A 22,716-nucleotide genomic window follows, 5' to 3' on the forward strand; every position below is an offset into this window, starting at 1 on the left:
CCAACTATCCCCCACCCCCTGCCCACAAAACTGCCCATCCCACCAGCCACTCCTCACATAGGTTTTATCAGTGTTCACCAATGCCAGAAGCCAAGTAAGTCCGTCCTAATGCAGTGTGGGTGGGGGGGGGGCAGAGTTGGAGGGATGAGAGGGGCTGGGAGGGCAAGGTGCCAGGGGAACTAAAAATAAGAAAAATAACCTGGGGTTTTGTTTGCCTGGTGGTGGGTGTCAGGAGGTGAATGGGATAGGAAAGAGAGTCTCCCTTCCCCTGAAGCCTTCCCATGGACCCCCTGAGACCCATTGATTCTGCCAAACCCTCCCAGACCCTGCCAACTCCTCCACAGATCCAACCTGTCCTTCTGATCCCTGCCCATGGACTCCACTTGTCCCCCAATCTCTTCTACAATGTCACCTGCCCCCCATCCCTAATCCCTCCCACAGACTCCACTTGCCCACCCAATGGTCTCAATTTCCCCCCCTTCAGACCCTGTTAGCCCCCCAAATGTCACTGTAGGTCCCATTAGCAGTCATGGCAGCAGTTATTTCTATGGTTCATCCTTGCCCTCCTTTCACTGCCCCTTCCCTCTCTCTCTCCTATTGCAATTCATTCAGGTTTTAGGCCATATCTAGGGAGTTGACATCTAAAAGAGTAGCTAATCCAAATTCAGCTTTTGCTTTCATCAGTGTTCTGATAGATTTACACTTAAAACATTTGTATTAACACATGGTAATTTAAACAGTATGTAAAGAATAATCTCTGAGTATTTCAAGACTGAATCGGCAACACCATATGTGTATTTCCATCAAATGGGTCTGCCCATGTAAAGAAGACCCAGTAGAGTGAAGAAACATCTTTATGTAACATTGATGTGAACTCTTAAAAAAAAAACTAATCCTTCATGTAATTGCTCATATGTTAGACCACAATTTTTTTTTCAATCATACCAGCCATTCCATTTATCAGTTTAAATTCTTTGTCTCCATATGTATAAATATTAATACTGGCAATAACTGCAAAACTATTGTCTTTAACCTAAACTGCTTATTCTCTGCTTTTCCTTGCAGTGGTCCCAATTCAGCAAATGGAAAGTTTTAATTTTGTTGCTTTGCTGAAGAAGGAGGATTAAAGTTAACCATGTGATTCAGGGCTTTGCTGAATGTGAATGCCTGACTTCTGTCCCAATCTCTAAAACTGTGTTTCTGCCAAATAGTAGATTAAATAGTTAATGTATTAATAAATTAGTTGACCTGCTACTGGCTCCTAAAACTGTTCATTTCCTGCTTCTGCTGCATGGGGATGTGATATGGCATGTTTTTTTGTGCCAGAGATAAAGGGAAAACAAGTAAAAAATGGCATTTCCCTCCTCTTTTGATAATAGAAAATATGAACTAGAGTGCTAAAGCTTTCACTATAGGAACGTAAATTCTTAGCTATCAGTGAATATGGAGAGGCTCCAGAATTTAACATGTTCTCTGGAGGTGAACCTCTGAAGTCAAGTTCTCTGGTACTGGTTTTACATTATCTTGTCAGCATGAACCAATATGTAACTCAGGCAATACCTCATTACCTTGCATAGACTATGACCTGTATAAACTTAAACAAATGTGTGAAGTCAGAGTATAGCAAACTGCACCACTTGTAAAAAACTGTAAACAATTCTGAAAATCTTGTTTCATTTTACCTGTACTTCCATCTCTCTTCAAGCTTATAATTTCTGGTTGAGCTGCAGCATACATTTTAGGAAGTCATCGATTCTTAATTTAGAAAGACATCAAATGATGCTGAATCTTCTACCTCCATGAGTAAACTGTTACAATGGTTAAATGATTAAACATTTGGCATCTAGTCCAAGGACACATTTTTTCCAATTTTACCTTCTAGCTCCAGGAATGTTTTAGGTGTTTGTCTGGTGAAGCGTCTTCTGAATGTAGGTGTATGTTTTTTATCAATCCAGCCCTTAACCTTCTTTCAGATACAGGCTTCTTCAGTCTCTAAGGCAGATCTTCAAGACCTGGATGAATTATTTGGCTCTTTTCTGAAATCACCCCTGTCAGCATCCCTTTTAAAGAACTTTTAATAATTGTTTCACTATGTAATGAACCATTGTAATAACATGTAGAAACTTCTAATCCCCTGATTATGTAAATGACTTCATGACATTGGAAATTCAAAACATTTTGGGTCAAATTGTATTTCCCTGCTAAGACATATATGTGGAACAGTTATTAGTCATCTCAGTTATAGAATCATAGAAAAGTAGCACTGGAAGGGATCTCAGGAGGTCATCTAATTCAAGTCCCAGCTGAAGGCAGGATGCTCCCTGCCTAAAGTTAGCTAACAGCATCCTGTTTCACTTGTCATAATAGTCTGAATTACAAGGACTTAGATAAATGCCTTTTGTGTGGTTACAATTCTGCCCTGCTCAATTATGTTTGTCCTGATAAAAAGTTTATCTTTGCTTTATGCTCAGAAGTGATTTAGTGCTACACCAGAAAGTCCATTTACATTCCATTGTCACTCAGATTCACCAAGCATGCATGGGACTGTGTACAGGTGTAAGTCCCTGAAAAAAAACAAAACTAGCAACTGTTTGATGCCATTGTGCTCTGAAACCCGGTAGTTAGAAACAGAATATCTAATCCAAAGGAGACTTGGGGAACCCACAATTTACATTTAGATCACTTCCCTGGAGATTATTTGAACCCTAACCTCCCATATTATGCAACAACCACAAAATAAAATAAAAAACACTAGTCAGGCAGAAATAAGAACACATTCCTGTTGAGACTAGGCCACTGTGCAGTCAAGTGAGAGAGCATTCAAGAGGCAGAAGGACAACAGGCAAGAAAGAACCTGAATCTATGTCTGAATGAGATGAATGCTATCCCATCATGAGCCCTTGTTTCCAATGTTGTTTTTCACATTTTGCATTATCAAACAATTGGGAACAAAAAGCACTGGGGAAAGAGAAGAAGCATTTCAAATGGTGCTCCACCTACATGAAACTTCTTTCCATGCGACTGGAACAAGAGAAGCCCAGTTTACATTATTTGAAAAGACTTCAAATGCATTCCATGTTACAGTATTGCTTCGTACAGAAGGGCCATTCTGTATGAAGCAAAGGTGGGCCTTACGAAGGCACTACCCAGAATCTCTAACAGGAAGAAGTATGTGCCTGTGTTTGCAGGGAGGAAAAGAAAGTCTGGAAAATCAGTCAGTGCAAACCTCAAGCTCTGATTTCCTTTCAGAAAATAAGGAATTGCACACTTGTACAATATTCATCCTTCTCCAGACCTCTGTTACTAGCCAACCCCAACTTGTGAAATAGTGTTTCTCCTGAAACCACACTTCTCCTGAAACCACATTTCTCCTGACTGGGACAGTTATCAGCTCTCACTACACATACAAGTTATACAGAAATGGATCAGTGATTCATTTGTTTTCATCTTGCTGCAGTCCTGAGTCCCCTCCCACTTGCACTGATGCAACTCTTAGAGCAGATTGTACCTTCTGCTACTAAAATATCATTTTAAATGGTCCTTTGACTTACCAAAGTATGAATTCAGGCACACTGGTGTCTGTGATGCATTTGGTATTAAAAAATTATTGGGTAAAATGCACAAACACCTTCAGGAGCAAGAAACAAAACCCAGGGCAGGGTTCATTCCTTAAGCCATAGAGTGTGACTCCCTTTGCTTGCTCATGTTCTGGCCCTATGACTCGTTTCCTTTTGGCTGCCCATTGACCCAGGTTTAAGGACACAGTTGGATGAAGAGTGGGGGAGTGGAAAGTGCACAAATCCATGCTGCTTCATAGTTTGAAGACAAGACCAATCTTCTAAAACATATGGTCTATATTGTAAAACAACCTGACGGAGTAGAAAGGATAGAACTCAGGTTTCCTGTTTGCTTGGCAAATGCTCTAACTATAAGGCTATTTTTGAAAAAGTCTTATGCTGTCCATTTGGGCATCTAATTTCCAGAACCAAAACAGCCCTGCTAAGGCATGTATGCCTTTTTGCAATCAGAAAGCAGGAAGAGTCCAAGCAGAGGGGTGTTAAAATTTCCTGTTTGAGTGAAGAGCTACCTTCTTCCTGTATAATGGGAAAGTGCTCTGGAGACATCTAGTACTGCCCATTGAAGTGAATGGGAGAGCTACATTCATTTGGAAGGCAATGTAGCATTTTACTCCGAAGATGAACAATCCGTCTACCCACTGGACATCTACATAAGACATGTTAATGTGCATTAGCGTACTTTACTGCACAATAAATACATGCATCTACATGTGTGCATGGTCTCTACACAGTAAAAACCCTTAATCTCATGTACATTTGCTACCTGCAAATGCAAGTAGCAAATTTATGTGGGATTAGTTACTGCACAGTTACACATATGTAGACACAACCCAGGAACACATTTGCTCCTGTGTATGCTCCCAGAGCTCCAGGCTGCGAGCCTCTCCTGCCCCAGGGCTGGGCTGTGGGCTTTAAAAGTCTGCAGACATTTTGAGCCTTGGGGCATACAAGCAAGGAGTCTGAAGGCATTCCAGGCTCTGTGTCCTACTGGGCAGGCCACAAGCTAGCTGTTCCTACCTGTCTACCTACACGCCAGCACAGCTGCCAGAAGAGTGTCATCAATGCCAGCATGGTGCTGCAGGCTGCTGTAGCTTCTGGCCAGACCTTATAGTTCCCAGGCCCAGCTGCAGGCAGCTTCTGGCCAGCAGGGCCAATGCCACCTGCCTGCAGCACACTCCCAGAATCCTACCCTGAACCTGCAGGTACTGAGGGGCATTGCCTCTGCTGTGCAGCTGCCAGTCCCTTGCTGTTCCCCTTCACTGGGTGCTGCAGGCATCTGTCCCTACACAGAGATTGCCACACAGGGACCCAGAGAACCAAAGTGAGACCCACCATGGCATCCTTCTTATGCTGTGTCCACATCTGTGCCCACACCTGTGCCTTCCACCCAGGGCCCCAACTAGACCAAGGAGGACACTGGCAACCTTGTGGCACTGTGAGGCAAGGAAAAAGTGCAGCACCAGTTCAAGTGGGGTACACGCTCCAAAGCCCACATCTATGAGGGCCTATCAGGCTGGATGTGGGAGCATGGGCACAATCAGTCAGCAGAGCATAAAGGTCAAGGTCTCGTGGGCACAGTGGGTCACCATGACTGACCACAATCATTCTTCCGGCCATGCCCATAAATCCATGTCCTTTATGCAGCAACTGATGGCCATCCTTGCACCCCAGGACCCTGGCTGTAGCCATTCTCTCTTCAGCAGCATAGGCAGGCTGCTCAATCCCCTGCATCAGCCTGGCACTTCCAGTGACATGTTACCAAAAGAGGCCCCCTCGGGAGTACAGTGTGCTGTCCTGCCCATCCACTTAGGGAGCCGTGGCCAGTGCCTGCCTCACCTCACCAGCTCCACAGCCCCAGGACCAGCTACAAGACTCAACTACCCATGGCACTGCCAAGTGCCAGCAGCACCAGCTGCTCCCAGGGCAGAGCAGCCCCAGCCAGGCATCTGCAAGGTGCACTCCTCTATTGTAGGACACTGCCCAGAACCAGATGCCATCACCACCAGCCAGGTCCAAGTGGAGCTGCCAGCCTTGGCCACATGGTAAGCCCTGTATTGGGAGTGGGGGGGAAGGGGAAGGACATCCCTGCCCCTGACCCCAAAACCTTCTCTGGCTCCTTTCCCCACCCAGCCTACCTGGCCCTTCCCCCCACCCCAGCATGCAGGTAGGTGGGAGACAGTGCCAAACTTTATTGAGCATCCCATGCCCCTGCAGCTAGGAAGCCATGAGCCTCTCACACCAAGGAATGTATCAGTGCTGGTGGTGATGGCTTCCTCAGCTGTGGGAGACAGGGACATGTAGCATATCCACAGGTAGCCCTCCAGGCAGCAGCAGAGGTTGCAGGGCAGCCTGGTCATGCTCCCCACACTATCGTAGCTCAGGGTCCCATACCAGGTGTGCAGGTGCACCCTGGACACTGTGGTGATCAGCAGCGGTAGGACATAGTTGGTCAAGCACCCCTTGGCCCACACAAACAGCTCCTTATGTTCCACCCATGACATGTGCAGCACGGGCATGCTTGGGGTGCAGCAGCAGCATGGCAAGAGTCTGGCCCTGGGGCCCCAACCCAGAGAGGCCCCCTGTAGAGAGGACAAGGGTACAGGCATCTCCTCATCTCAGACATCTCAGACTCTGAGCCTGGTTACCAAGACCTGAGTAGCAGCACAGGAGAGCAGCTGGCCTGTGGGGGTATGGGAGGGGTGGAGTCTGGAGCCACATCAGCAGGTGCTATCAGGAGCCTGGCCTGTCCCACCCTAGGATCAGGCCAGGGGAGGCAGGCTACCTGCGACCAGCACCCAGCAGCCTGCTGGACCTAGAGGAGCATGTGGGGATGCAGGGCCCAACCACTGGCTGCCTGAGCCTCAGTGTGTGAACTCCTGACCTTGGAACATGAGCGGCTCCAGGTGCTGCAGAAGCAGAATGCCATCCTGGGCTGGGCAGTTCTGACCACAGAAGATGACCTCTGGGTGCTAGACACCATTTTGGCCCTAGCAGTCATGTTCATGCTGCCTGCTACCCAGCCCCTGACCCTAGCCCCATATGTCCACTGCCCTGTAACAGGCCCCTACCTGGGCCTCAGAGAAGGTCCTGTGGTGCCTTCACCAATCAGGAGGCCCTGGTCCAGCCCCTACCATGGGTGCCCCACCACCCAGCCCCCAACCTGGGCTAAGCCCCACCATTCACCGCAGCATCACACAGGCATAGAGCCAGAGCTGCCTGCAGTGCCACCAGGACTGCAACACTGGCCCTGCTGGTTCTGGACTCTGCCTACCAAGGGAGAGTTGCCTGTGATGAGGGAGCACCAGCTATTGTCATCCCTGGGTGAGTCATCTGCCTGCCACACTCACTGTAAATCTGCAGAGCAGAAAATCTTCTCCCTAATCCCTGCATGTGTAGACACTTGCCTGAAAGTAGTTTTCACCAAAGTAAAGTTTGGCCAGATCAAATGCATGTGTAGACGTGCCCACTGAAAATAATAGGAAAAGCATATGACATACTACTGAAATAAGATCCCTTCTAGATTCTGGCCTTCTACACATCAGGATCTTGCCACCAGCTACACATGAACTATCTAGTGGATGAATGAGCCCTTTGACTTACTTTATTCCAAAACACTGTCTTCTACCTTTTAAATGTGGCTTACATTCTTTCTTCCCCATGCCCCAAGGCATATAATCTAACATTTAGTTGTATTAAAAAGACATGGTATAGAGAAGTCAAGACTCTTCTATAGAACAAGTCTGCACTTTTGACTAGTTACCACTCTACCAATCTCTGAGTCATTTCCAGCTGTATAGAATGCAACATAGTTGTGGGCCAACAAAATAAAATTTTAAAAAATGGCTTGGTTAATGAAAATATGGGGGGGGGGGGAATCCAAAACAAAATGGTAACAGGTCTAAAAGATGCTTTTACAAAAATAATGATCCACAACTTTTTTTAATGAACCTCTAAGTATCATACACTGATAATGAAGTGCCTTTCATTGTAATAGTAGCCAGGGAGAACCTTAAATTGTGATGATTGACTTTCAACATTGTTAAATCAGTTTGTTCAACATAACCAGAATTCAAGAGCTTTAAAAGAATTGGCTGAGGAACAATTGTGATCATTTGTATTGATTTTCAGTAAGTTCTGAAATACTACAAAAATTTGAGAGAACTACAGGAAAGCTGATGTTGGTATAGATTTCTGTGACACATTTGATTTGTTACTATGTAACATTTTGTTAAGAAAACTTTGCTAACGAAGTACAAACTTAAATGGATAAAATGTATTTCTAATGGTGTCCCACAGGGATTGCTTCTTGGTATTAAATCTTTTTTTTTTATCAAAAACCTTAAGAAAACATAAAATGAGTACTGATGAACTTTGCAGATGATACAAAGATGAAAAGAATAATAAATAATAAAGAGCCATCTGCACTGGTAAGCAGGTACAAATTCCCAGTCAGAAAGCATGGCCAAAAAGGTTAATCCGGTCAGTTTATGTATTGGGAGATACAAATGGAGATGTGTTTTGAGGACTGGGGAAAGATGAGAAAAATTTATCACAGGCACTGAGTCTGGTTGTTAATGAGGTTATGCTTGTTTTCTATTGAGGTTTATTGAGATGCTCAAAGGTTATGCTATTTGAAAGTTACAACTAGAAGTTTGGCTGTATCCATGCATGCAGCAGTAACAGGTTATAAAAAAAGTCTCTTTTATGGACATTTTGTCTCAGTAAACCCTTCACAATAGAGAGAGACTTGCTAGGTGCTATTCCCCTTCCTACATAAGTAGGTAGGAAATAGACAAGAGCAGGAGTAAGTTGAACCTTAGCTACAAATTATTCCTATGTCTCAATCTGTAACCTGTAAAGCAAGAATGCCCCAAAGCAGGAAACAGTCAGCAACAACATAAAGGATTGCAAAAAATCAGCTCTTCCCTTAGGGCCCTAGCAGATGTTCCACTTAAGACACAATTAACTTGCTGATTCCATCTTAAATAATCACCTGGCCCCATATTCAGGCAATTAAGGGCATAACAAAATGAGAAACCAGCCACAATTATTCCACAATATATGTGTAATATTTTTGTTACTGGTTTCCATCGCATCTTAAATTAAATGTGCTGCGGGGTCACTCCCATGCAACCTGATGTTACCTGCATGGCAGGACTTCATTGATAGCTCATCCATGTCAGCAGCCTGACAGCTGTGTGGTACAGCCCTGCTTGGGGCCACATCCTGCTTTTTTCAGGATGCCAAGTCAAGAGGAGCTCATCAGCTGTGCTGGAGTGCCCAGTTTCAGGGAGGCATGGCAGATCAAAGAAGAGAGAGGAAGCACAGTGGCAGATAGGACAGGGAGCAGAAAGGAGAGGGTCAGTTTAGGGAGGAAGCAGAAAACAAAGAGGTATCAGGCACAGAGCACAGGTCAGAAACAAGAAAGCAGAAAGGCAGGTTGGGCAGTAGCACTGAGGGAAGGTGTGGGGCTCATTTATGACACACCTATCTAAAAGGTTGCCCCCCCCACTCTTGTACACTAGTTGGTTAGTAGAGTAGGAAAACCTAGCCTAACAAAATAGACCAAAGCACCAAAAACAAATTATTGAAACATAATTTTAAAATAAAAGAGTTTATTTCTGGAATTTTCAAAAGGAATGTTGGTGTCATGTAGAAACTGAAACAAAGAAACAAAGGTATCTTGGCTCCTAACCCATCCAGAGAAGTTAACACACTGCATATGAATTGATAACCTTACAATTTCGACCAGCTAAGGGGTAGCTCATATCTTTACTCCCTGGCTACTAAACAGGCATCAGTCAGTGATTCAAAGACCCTGGCATACATTCATTTACTAGCACAATGGGGTCTGATCCTTGATCTAAACAATTGTGCTTCCTTCCATGCGACATATGCATAGCAGGATGCATGGTTTTGGGACTGGGGATCAGATCCCAACCATACCATTACTACTTGGCAGTAAAGGGGAGTCTGGGCTCATGAACCTGGCTTCCTCCTAAACCAGCAAGCTGAAACCCAGTGCAGGCCATCTATGCCTGGGTACCTCTGGCCTACAACATGAAATAAGATTGCATCCCTTTGCACTGCTGGGTGTTTTATATGACTAGGGTTGAGATAATAGACCCTTAAAGGCCTGACCTTGCTTGGTGCTGAAGCCTAAGCTCCTAGTGAGCTTATGCTAGGCAGGACTCAAAGTAACAATGTTGTCAACAAAAGATACAATGATATAATGCTGATCAATTTAGAAATCTTTTCAAAAGCAGATAATGGAGTATTTAGACATTGTTTATTTTAATGATGGGATGTTCAACTATTGTTCTTCAGTTTGAAAACACTAACGGTTTTGAAATTTCAGCTAACCAAATTATGCAAAAGCCTACCTTTAAAATATTTTGAAAACAAATGTTATCATCCTGTTTTCAATACTGCTGTATAAGTACCAAAAACCTCAAAAGAAAATCAAACACATACCCATCACTTGTGGTCTTCTGAGTTAGGAATGATATCTTTGAGAGACAGTGATTCACAGAAGTTTTACTTTGAGAAATGTGTATTAGATATTAGAGACCTGTCTTTCAAATATGTTTCAGCAGTTCTCTTGTAAAGAGCAGCACTCGTCATAACAATAGATTTTTCCGAAGACACAGTGCCAGTAGTAAGAGTTCACCTAGAACAACTCTCTAACAAGCTGAAATAAAAATACTTGATTCTTGGTACAAACTGATTGACAAAAAATGGCAAAAATCCATGTAGATGAGTGTGATAAATTGCATGTTTCTTAGGTATTTGTAGGGAACACAGTAGCAATCTATCAGATTCTAAAACAAATGAAGCACTTCCATGTGCATCCATGAATATGATACTGCTTAATAACTGTTAATATAAGTCTTACTTACAGGAGTAACTCTTTTACATCATGTGATAGGGGCTTGTGGTTTTCCTGTTGAAGGTCTCTAGATTAATCTATCTGAGATATGGTGCATGTAGAAATACAAAGTAAAGTGTCAAAGTCTAAAATATAACAGATAAACCTTTATTTCATTCTCAGGGGAAGAATGAATGGATGAAAAATTTTCTGTCTGGCATAATCATAGTCAGGGCATAAATCCATTTACAGCCTAAAGCCTGTCATTCTTCACTTCTGACCATTGTAGATTTGAAAAGATAGTGAACAAGTGTTAACAGAAGGCCTGGCCCTGAATGACAGTAAATATTATGAAGTGGAAGAGAAATCTAAGTTTGGGAACTGTTTGCATCTGTCTTAGGAGACCTACTCACTGTCAGGTACTCATAAATGTAGGCAGACTGGGCACATTTAGCACTTCATGGACATGTCAACAGTGATTAGTAGCAAAACAAATGGTGGCAACATTATCCACAAGGAATACCAATAGAAACTGAGCCAGTAAGGACTACCTTGAAAGGGAGTTTTCAAAGTCTGTAACAGCGAAATGCTACTGAGGCATTTTTTTACATTTGCCAAAACCAGGACTTAAACAAATGGACTATTGTGCTCCACATGCGTCATTTGTCAAAGAAGGGAATTTGCTTAGTGACATTTGAAACAGGAAGGAGATGTAAATACTAGCTCCATTCTCTGTAAAGCAGTGTGTCATGATGCACTGAATGAAACTGATATGAACTAGAGATTAGCATGAAAAAAACCCAAAAACTGAACATGTGAAAATATTTCTTGAACTGTACACATACTTTATTGACGCTCTAGTGCAACTATAATAAGTTAATAAAGAGTTGTATATTCAAAATGAATTAATCATTGCTAGAAGACCAGGAGACAATGTCTATAGCCTTAAAAGCATCATGTCCTCTTGAAAACTATAAATTATGATGGCACAAGCCCAGTATTCCAAGTTTTTTTCATATAACCAACTGAGATGAAATCATCTTTTTCTCAGTCACTGAAGCCAATTATCACAGAGCTTCTCAAATGTTAGGAGGCTAGAAGAAAAAAAAGTCCAACTTATTTGTATGAGGGCCAGAAAATGCCTGGCTCTTCAGGCAACTGCAATTGCAAATGAATGTAGGTGGTCTTCATGGGCATCTTTAACTTAGTACTGCCTTACGCTAATGTCCCCAAGCAAGAATGCTTAATTTGATTTTCAGTCACATTGAATACTGAATTATAATTCTGGAAACACTGAAAACTAGCCTGGAGTGAATTAATTTTAATATAGTTTGAAACTTTGCTTCCAATCTCAACTTTCTCCAATGACAGTATAATCAGTAAGATAATTAGAAGGTTAACTGCAAAATTATTGCCTCACACTGGACGCATATGAGAAAATGTCTGTGTTGTTTTATTTTATTGCTTTGGAATTTGAAACAAAGTTACTGAAATTTGTCAGTCTCTTTCATGTACTTGTAAATGGGAGTGTGGAAATTATTTTCTTATTGAACCTAAATGTCAAGGAATAAATAGCATCAGTACATTTAAAAATGCATAGGGAACTGGAAGGCTCAAAGTATTAACAGTGGTATAATACCATGAATATAGCTATGGTCAACAATGATCTGATTCCATGAACGGCCAGCACTTAGTGGCCAGAAATTAAATAGTTAAGATGTTCAGTTCCATCATTGTAAAAAATGGCTGGTCCATTTCCCTGTTGGAGACCAGACAAGGAATTGAGGTTCAAGGGGAAATTAGGCCTGGTTAGACAAGGACTGGGAAAAGGTTCCATAGACAAGGAGGACACCGAGATTGAATGAAAAGCCGGAAAAGAGAGACTGAGAATAGGAGCCAGCAGGGGCAGGTAACCTGTAATGAGGATTCAAGGCAGCCTAGGAGAGAAACGAATTGTAGAGGTGTGGGAAAGAAACACTACTGATCACCATGGCTGATCCTGGCATACAAGAGTATTGGAGTTTTCTGATGCTACAGGGCATGAGGCAAGGTGGAAACAAGAATGAAACTGCAACTCGGGTACAGAAGGAAGACCAGTTGGCTGTCCAACTTGATTGGGCTTGCAGCATGAATGGATCCTGCCACTTGAATTGCCATTGCACACCTTATCTCTGGAAGCAGAAGCAGCATAGTTTTAGTTGTCTGGGTAGTGCCATATAATTGAGTCCTTACTCTTCTGCTTCTGGAGCAACCTCATGTAGACCCTACTTGCTTGTCCATGGGATCACACAGAAGCAATCAGGAAAAAGAGGACTGTAGGATTGTGAGGGGATAGGTAGCAAGAGTACCTTTCAACAGAAGCAGACCACAAAATTCCTGGTCTCCCCCAGTCTCTATGTGAAATTTAACAAGCCCACGTCCTCCTCAACCCACCCCATGCAAACTTCAGTAGTCTTTCTTCAGCCCCACTTACTTTATAGAGGGGTGCACTACTCCTTTCCTTTCCCAACTACCCTACATGCTCTCCCACAGTCCCTTGTTCTTACAAACTTTTGCACAGTCCAGATGGGTTTTAGAGTCTTGGTCAGGGCTCAGTGCAGCTTCATAGGCTTTGGATATGTGAGAGTGAGAGTGGCTCATGGTTCTACCTCAAGAGAGTGAGTAGGGACCCCAAACTTGACTGAGGCCAATGATGTAGTATAGTAAGGGGAACACACAGCTGTCCTTCCCCTATAGCTTCATTTTAGACCAGTCTGACACTATCCTAAAAGAATAACTTGGAGAGTAAGACAGCGTGGAAGGAGGTATGTAATTTATTAGGTGCCCCCTGATTATTGCAACATAATTCAGCTCCACATTGTGAGGAATTTAGACACTTGAAGAAGATAAGGCCTTGACACAGAACAGCTAACTTCACTCCCTGGCTCTGTAGACTAACACTGGACAAGTTTAACCTGTGCCTTGATCCTCAGCGTACAAAAAGTTGGGAAACACACAAGAGATGATAATTTGCATGTGACTAAATTTTACAAGTTAGGACCTGTATAGCTATAGTTTCTGAGTCATCATGTCTACTTCTGTACTTGGTAAAGCTTATATATTACAGTTTTCTCAAGACTGTATGTTAAACCAATTTCTCTTTTCAAGTCACAGCATTTATTTGGCATTTTATCCACACTGGACTCTCATAACAAAAAGGAGGTTCCATTAATAACTTGTTGTTTTATATGCCACAATAACTTTTCATATGAGCACTGAAGAAAGCAGAGCACAAAGAGCAAGCAATAAGTGATATCTTAAAAGCATGAAAGTCATTCTCAAAAACTGATATGTGAAAGAAATAATGAGCTATTAATTTAAAAATATATATTGTCACAGTGACACTATGGAGATACCATCTCTATACTAAATTGTCAAGTTAAGTCCCTAACGTGTTATTTTTACAGAAATGCTGCTCAAGTGACACTATAAATTCTGTACAAATCTTCCAGTTATTTACTAAGCGATTAAAGCAATGCAATTTATTATGGTTGTACTAAGGTATGTTTGCCTGGGATGTTAAAAAAAATTGCTGCCTCAAATATGCCCTTTTGCTGCACTTTATCAATATTGATTTTACTTTTTATTTTATTTGGTCATTTGTTTCTTTTTTTTTTCCCCCCTAAGAGTCACATCTTGATACTATTCACAAAAAATGTTTCCCCTACTCCTTTTAAAGATAATCTTGTTTCTTGTAGAATTACTCAGTTTAAAAAAAAAATTGTATTTAAAGTATTTATTAAATAAACAAATTATTTAAAATGTATAAATTAGTTAATGTAATATAAATTATTTTATATTTCAGAGTCTCCTTATGCCTGAAGAGGGGTGTTTATGCCCGAAAGCTTGCAAAGAACATTTTTCCAACTATTTAGTTGGTCTAATAAAAGATACCGCACCTACCGAAAGAACCTTGCCTGCCTATGTCTTCAGACCAACACAACTACAACCAACAACTGCCATCAGCTTCTGTTTTTTGAGAAGACATAGAAAAGCAATCATAAAATTACTCTGGAAATGCTCCCCATGAGTACTTTCAAGGGGTATTTATACATGTGCTCTAGGAGGTGGCGGGTGGGGTGGAGAGGGACGGCATTTTAATTACAGAGCCCGCTCCAAGAGCTGCTTTAATTAAAGCACCCAGAGCATCATGTGCATCAGCATTTCCATGCTGAAATATGGTGGTGGGGGCACTTTAACTAAAGCTCATTGAACAAGCTTTAGTTAAAGCACCCCCACCATCATTTTTCAGTGCAGGGATGCTTATATACATAACACGGGAGTCTGCTGGAGTGTAGTACTTGCGACACTTAATTACCACAATTGAGTCTGCTCGAACACACTATATAGTTACTGTGCTTTGAAGCATCTTCAGAGCATGTGTATAGGTACCCAAGCACTCCAAGGCAAAGAGTTGAAGAGCAGCTACAGAGTTGTCCCTGGAGAAGCTTCACCATTGCTTATTTTGTAAAATATAAATAAGTATAAGTGCCTAATCCCAGAAGAAGGTTGAGGACTGTGAATCTTGAACAAAGATCAAGAGGCATCTGCCTCCCTACAGTGTACAGTGAAATGCCTCTTTTGAAGTATAGGTTTTAAGCCATATCCCACTCCTCAGCATTTCAATTTGGATACCTCAGGCAGTTACCCATTCAGCAGTCTTTTGAAAATCCCATTCTGAGGCACCCAAGTCTATCAATTCATCAGTTTAAGCATTTAAATTTGAGGCTATGAATTTCATGAGGGGGAGATACCAAAGTAAGTTGTGCACTCGCTCTCTCTATCTATTCCTAGGGCATTTATATGCATGCTCTGGGACTATCGGGGTGAGGGGGCACTCTAATTAAAGTGCCCAGAGTGTCTCATGTATCAGGGTCAAATGAGCTTTAGAGAAAGTACCCCGCCACCATTTTGAAGCCTGAGGGTTCTGACGCACAAGACGTGGGAGGCTGCTGGAGCACAGCCATTGGCACACTCCAGCAGGCTCGACTGGAATTCTAGCGTGTCCAGCTGACACACTAGAATTACGGCGCACTGAAGCAGCCTCCCTGCTTGTGTGCAGGCACCCCTAGATACCTTCTTGCATAATTATCTGGCTAAAAACTTATGAAAATCTGCCTTACACTGCCCAATGCAAAGCTCATTGAAGTATATGGGGGTCTCTTTATTGACTTTGAAAGCTTATGAATCAAGCTTCTGGTTTTAATAGTGATCAGCACATCTTTAGGGTGCTGACTCTATACTATTTTTCTCACATGCAACCCCCCCCTTCCCCCCAACATTAGGGTTCATGTGCTAAGTAGAGCAGAAAATCACCTTCCCAAGATAGAATCACCCTTTGCTCTGACTCCTTTTCCACAATACAGCATCTGTTGCATTACTATGCTCAGGCAGCTCAGGGTGTTAATTAACTTAATGGCTCACTGTTCTCCACTCCATGTGTGTTAACTATTGTCACTCTTTTTAATGATTTTGATGCTCCACTACTCAAGCGAACCCTTTTATTGGGCATTTTTTTTCTGCCTGCTAGCTACTCCTTGTCTCTCTCTTTCTCTTTCAGAGCCTTGGAAACTCCTTAGCTCTTCTCAAAATCAGAAAACCACCCCTGGGGACCAGTCTTTAGTAGTATCTATGAAGGGTGAGTCACTGAAGTGAGTCAGCTGAAACTTAAACTCTGTTTCTGCTCTATGCAACCGTAAGTCTGGTAAAATCTTTTCTTTGTCTTTCTGCCTTTCAAAAACAAAGGGTCCATTATATCCCAGGGCATGGTGTATGTGAGAAAATACAGCATTATTAATCTGTTTCATTCAAATAAAACTCTGATGGTTGTCCAGACTGTCCCCTACATAAAGAAAAACTTCCCAATATAGTTCACCAAGCCACTAGTTTCAAATAATTCAAGAACTTCCTTAAACTCATTTCTTCACAAGGTCCATTTCACATGTAGTGACTCAGCAGTACCACTATTATATACACATTAAAACAACACCATAATCACTGAAGTGATAAGAAATGCAGTAGCCTTAAGTGAGGCATCACAAGATTGCCTCTTCATGTCCATTGTCTTTCCTCAATCTGCTAACTTTCTCCAGTGAATTAAATTCGTGGTATCATATTTTAATTAGTGCCACTGGAACTACCCATGCATAAGGTTTCTTACATGGATAGGTGTCTGCAGGACTAAGCCTTTATATTGTAAAGTCCCTAGGGCATCAGCCTTTCTATTTGTTTCCGTAAAACACTAGACAATTGGTTGAATAACAATAATGATGGGAAAAATAGTGACATAGGGTCAGTTCTCCTTAACAATAATTATACTATGTTACAGTTAGTGGATCTATTATTGTTCCCAGGACATACAGTTGGTCCTGCTTCAGATCTATTTTGTATTTTATGTCCTGGAATTAAATAAATACATTTTAATCTTTTTCTTTTACTTGGTTATTATAAAAAGGAAGGACTAACAATTCAACAGGAAAAATGCACGTTCTGTGTAGACTTACCCCCCAAATTTTGTTTATGATTTCAGTTCATTAAATCCCTCCCCTATTCTAAGATGAATCTTACATTGACACAGTGAGCCAATTTTTCTGCTGTGTGACAGAGACATAGACAGATCCAATATTTTTAAAAGAGGTGTTCAGGAGCACCAATAGGTGCTGCAGGGGTAGCTGCACTCTCTTGTTCACAGCTTTGTCCCCTGCATGGAGGCAGGCAGACCCCAGCCTGGGAAAAGCAAAGCTAGGCTTTTTTTTTTTTAAGTTCCTGAATCAGGTAAGAACCCTCCCACCATTAGCACAGTCTCCCTTCCTCTCCATGTTCAGTGGTACCTCCACTTCCTACCCACTACTCCCCTTCCTTCTCTTATTGTTCTGCCCACAGGAAGGATAGACGGTCCTGGCCACTCCTGCTGTGCTGTACCTGGGGCTGCAGGAAATACCTGCATTGGGTGCCAGTCTCCGTTGGGGACAGCACTGGTAGCAGCCAGGTTCAGGGGTGACTGGTGACTCCTGAGTCTGCGGGGGGGGCACAATTTGTGGGCGGGCATGGGGGCAGACCAAAAGCCCCATATCCACTCCTATACTTCTGTATCACGGCTTAGTGCTCCCCCCCCAACATGGCCCACATGGCAAAAAAACTGCTCTGTCCTGAGTAAGGGGCCCATCTCAAGGGGGACATATGCCCCCCCCCCCCGTATCTCCCTTATCAGTCGCCTGTGGACAGGTTCCCCTTCTTTGCTCCTGTTCCCACACTAGCAGGGAACAAACAGGGTGATCAGGCAGGGAGCTGCACCTGGCTTCCTGAACAGCCCATCTGGAGTAGGGCAGGAGCTAACTTCTGGTGACAGCTGCAGTGGTGAGAAGAGGAAGGGAAGGCTTGGGAGGGAGGTGCCACTGAGCACAGAGGAGAAGAGAAGGCAGGAACTCTTACCTGCTTTGAGGACTAAAAATATGTGCCTGCTGGTCCTGCAGTGTGATCCAAAAGGGGGTGCAACCATGCCACAAGTAGAGATTCCTGCTCACAAGTAGAGCCAGGATGACACTTACAAGCTCATTCACACTGGTGTAGTAAATCAGGTTTGTAACTCTTGCTTTCAGAAGTGAAAGGTTAGCACAACTAAGTAGCTATACCAGCTACAATAAGTGGTCATGAAAAGTAAATTCAATTAGATGATATTATATGAATGGATAGAGGCACAGGGCTACATTTTCAGAAGTGCTTGATGCTGCTCTCAGTATAATCTTTACTATGCCTTTAGAAAGTTTTGGCTTAAAGACAGATAATCTAAGTTCAGGGCTTTTCAAATCTAGATTTCTGCTTGGAGCCTCCCTCTAGAATAACCTAACAAAAACCTCAAGGAACATCTTTGTGTTCTATTGCAACATTTTTTTGGGTCTCAGCTAATTGCCTGGAGCATTTCTTGGTGTTTTTTCTTCTCTTATTCTCTTGGCCTCTCAACAAGGCACATGGCTCATTACATTGTTGTTCTCTAATTATTTGGGGAAAAATATCTTCCATAAAAATTAATATATTATATAAATATTGTTCCTAGATGAAAAGAATGCAAGTGTTCTGCTGAATAAAAAAATGTATAACACTGTAAGTGGAATAATTAAAATCAGAAGACATAAATCTGTTACCCTTTTCTTGATAACAAGCAAAAATTAAACTTCCACCACTACATCATACAGCATAATAGGTGGCTATTTTATTCCTACAGTGTGTTTCCATTGCATAGTTAAATGGATCTGTGGAGAAATTTGTGGGATTGGAGCACTAGCAGGGTCTGCAGGGGGCTAGTAGGGTATGCAGGTAGTTATAGGGTCCAGGAGGGTCTGGTCAGATCAGGGAGCTACCAGGATTCATGCAGGGACTTGGGGAGATCAGAAGGACTTTGGAAGGATTGGAGAGGCTCTCCAATTCTGTAAACCCCCCAGATTATCCCCCCAATGCCACTGAACAAAAACCACAAGCCACCCCCTGGGCATTGTTGTCCACCATTCCCAGGAGCCTGATTCAAGTAAATTAGGGTAGGAGGGGGGGTGCACAGAGCAGGAAGCTGGTGGTTTTGCAGGGGAGGGTTTGGTGGAATAGGGGGCTCTCGCCCCTTCCCAAGACCCAGAGGCTAGCCCCCTGAACCCCCACATACCTGTATGAACAACCCCTCCATCCCATATGCCCCTCCCCTCACCCTTATTTCTATTGGCTCATGGTTACAGCAAACACCAGTAAAACCAGAACAGGGAGTGGCTTGTGGGATGGGGGATAGGGGTCACTGGCTAGTCCACAGGGGGGAAAACCAAGGGGCTAAAAATACTGATCATATCTATATGTGCATTTACACCACTTAAATTTACTGTGCAGTAAGTTACTGTATGGTAAGAGGGAATAGGCACGCATCTACATGTGCAGGCATTAAAGTACATTAATGCTGTGTGTAGACTGACTTGGGACTCAAGTTACACCCAATTCAGTCCACACACACAGTGTTACTGTTCAGTAAAGCATTTACACATGCATTGCTGTACATTAACTAGTCAGGCATACATTTGATATCTACATGACGCCTGATCTAATTTATACACCATATTTACTGCTCAGTACAGGCATCCATGTGTAGATGTGCAACTGTAATTTCAGTTACTCTGCAGTAAATGTGCATGTGTAGATATGCCCATCCTGTTGCTAGAAGGGGTAGGAAAGCACAGCCTTGGGACTGTGCTGGTTACTGTACAGAAGTTCAGTTAGATCAGTCTTGACACACCTGGTCTAAGTTAAACTAACTCTGAGGTACAGTTCAGTCAGGTCAACCATTTTTAGACTGATCTAACCTTCCTAAATTCTGTAAAATTTCAAACTTGGATTGACCTAACTAGGTCTAAGCATGAGTGCCATGTGCCCCCAGAGGCTGGGGAAACATGGCAACTGCTCACAGGCAGCAGCAGTGTTGGACGTGGTGAGTGGAGAGCTCCCGCAGGTGGCCACAGCAGTGTCAGTGGTGAGGCGGGGGTGGCAAGTGGCAACTGTCCACAGATGCCACTGGCAGTGTTACCGGTGCTTTTCATAGGAGGTGTGCCGCTGATCTCAAGGCGTGCATGGGCACCCCCATGCACCCTCGACGTGTCGCCAATGGATCTAAGTGTAAGGTCCACATCTGGGCAAACCAAGTTAGATCAGTTGGCCATTTTTAATGCTATCTAACCTCCCCCTAAACTCCCCAAACATCTGTACCTAGCCTTAGAGATACTTTCTAATAATGGAGAAGACAGCAGTTTCTTTGTGTGCTCATGCCCATGATACTATGAGCAACAAATAGGCCTGTCCAATGTGGAATTTTGTACAGGTGGAAGTGAGGATCCTGATAAATGATATGTGATATCAAAATCAAACCTTGCATTATGAAAAAACTACCAAGTTCTTGCCTAGCAGCAGAAAAAGGACCTAAGAGAATGACTAGCTAGGTGCTTAATTCAGATGATGAGAGTTGAATATAATTTAACACCCTTTCTTCACCCATGTCAGGCTCCTTTGTTATTCTGAGCATGCCTTAATTAAGCAGTGTGCATACAAATGGCTTCTTATTTATTTCTCTTCATTGCAAAGGATAAAGCTAGTGCTTCACTTATCTGTGTTCACGCAAGGTCTCCACTCTCACTTATGCCAGAGTGCAGAAGCCATGAACATTGCATAAGGGTTTACAGCATCAAGGCCTTTGTGCAAAAGCAAAAAAATTAATCTAAGGAGTCTGCATGTCTGCACTGCAATGTTACTGAATGATAAACTACCATTTTTTTTCCTTTCAGAGAAATAGCAAGATATAATGGCATCAAAATATAATAGTTCTATGTTGCAAGCCACAACAGATTAAATAATATCTAGGTAGACGTCAAGAAAAATGTTTCCCCCTCACATCAATTTGTCACAACACAAAATAAATTGTAAAAGAAGCATTTATAAAGAAATGCCAGTATGTGGGTCAACTTATTTGTTACATTTTCTTTTTGAAAGGTAATTTCAAAACTATTCTGAACATACTTTACCAGCTTATCTGCTGCAAAACATGTCTGATATATCTAAAGTGGAACATACCTGTTGTGCTTCTGAATATTGTAGACTTGTCTTCTTTAATGGTAGGTTAAAAATGAAGCTTTTATTTTGGTTAGAGCTGGCCAGGAAACAAAAATGTGTGTAACATGTTGAAGTTGTAGGCTGACTCAGCATTAGGATGATAAAGAACAAATTCCAATTTTCTACTCCCACTCCTTCCCTCCCTCCCTTTGCACCCAGTAAAAATGCATTGAGAGAGATAGGTGCTTCTCTGCAATGTAAAAAACAAAACAAAACAAAAAAACCCAACCAAAAGCAGGTTGAAGTCTATGCTTTGGTTGGAGCAGAACAAAAGATTTCCATCCCAAGCATGCAGTTAACAAATTGGACTATTGGCTATTCTGAGTTGAGGGCTTCTTTTCTCTCTTTTATGTTGACCAGAGCTTCTATCTGGAACCTAGGAAACCCTTCCTCATGAAAGTGTTGGGGAAAAAAAAATGTCAGTTCTGATAGTTTCAGAGTTATTTTTAGAGAAAATGTTTCATCCAAAATTTCCCGGTCAATTCTAATCCTGACCTCCATGGATATATATGGTTTGGATAAAGCTTACACTTGGGTCTAAATCACCCTGCTTTTGAAGTTTCCAAAAACAAAACCCAACAAACTAATTCCTTAAAAGAAAAAAACCTACAAAGATAAAACAATGTACAGCCTCATTTGGTGCATCTGTGGTGTTAACATTCCACCACTCAACAGAATATTAAGCTCATTGTGTACTTTTTGTCCTGAAATTGCTGAAATCCTGGAAAACTGTTAATCAAATTTAGTTATAAGCCAATGCCAAACATTCATAGAGATGAGGCAAATGAGACTAATGATGACTGTTGTTTGGAAGCTTTATTCCATGGTATGTGTAAAAAAAGAAAGAAAAACTGTTCTTTCATTTACCATTGTTCCTTCACAGTGAGAGAAAATAGTAGGCTTGTTCTGCACCACTTAGCATAAGCATACAATACAAGATTATTTTCAATAAAATTGCTCCATTTTAATGAATGCATACTCATTCTATAGATCATCCCAAATCATTTGGATGAGATTGATTTAACAGATCTCAAGAAACATAGTTTGGATGTACTGTGATTTTGAAAGAAGAAAAGAAAAGAAACACCCCCCACCAAGATTTAGCAAGCTTACTTGCAGACAAAGAACTGCTCAAACAAGAGGAGTACATTAACCTCTATATTAATTATATTAAGAGTTATCACAGCAATAGGTTTCACATGACAGAAAGGTGAATGTGGGGGCGGGGGGGAGATACTTTTTGATGCAGAGACTCCGTCTCTCCCTTTCTCTGTCTGCTGCACAACCACACACAATAGATACTTGAAATAACAAGCAGAATGGCCTTAATAGATAGTCTGTTTCTAATTGTTTCAGCTAGAGTGGTGTGAGCTTTCTTTCAATATGATGGGATATATATTTCATAGTGGGCTTTTTCCCCTCCCTCGCACTAAAAAGTACCAAGCAAGTGCTTGGTCTTAACAGACCTGCATAAGTGTTCCTCTTAGCAAAGAACTATTCTCTGCTACAAGAACAACACAGATTTCTCTCGAGTATCTTTCCTTAATGAGTTCTTTTCTCCATCACTGGATAGTTAAGAAGTGAATTCTCTTGAATTTTGAA

General features: G+C 42.2%; 1 long non-coding RNA gene across 2 annotated transcripts in view; it reads right to left on the minus strand.

Moving 5' to 3' along the window:
* The window catches only part of LOC109315683, a 60,186-nt gene extending 39,074 nt beyond the window's left edge, over positions 1-21,112 (minus strand). The window contains exons 1-2 of one of the 2 annotated variants that reach the window (XR_002102578.1): positions 21,076-21,112; positions 16,646-16,726 (exon numbers count right to left, since the gene is read on the minus strand). This is a non-coding gene — a long non-coding RNA (uncharacterized LOC109315683). Of the gene's footprint in view, positions 1-16,645; positions 16,727-17,916; positions 18,532-21,075 lie in introns of those variants that run through there. The other variant, XR_002102580.1, reaches the window with a different exon arrangement.
* Between the last annotated feature and the right edge of the window lie 1,604 nt (positions 21,113-22,716).

Source organism: Crocodylus porosus, unplaced genomic scaffold, assembly GCF_001723895.1.
Source record: "Crocodylus porosus isolate Cpor-Errol unplaced genomic scaffold, CroPor_comp1, whole genome shotgun sequence".
NCBI classification, from domain to species: Eukaryota; Metazoa; Chordata; order Crocodylia; family Crocodylidae; genus Crocodylus; species Crocodylus porosus.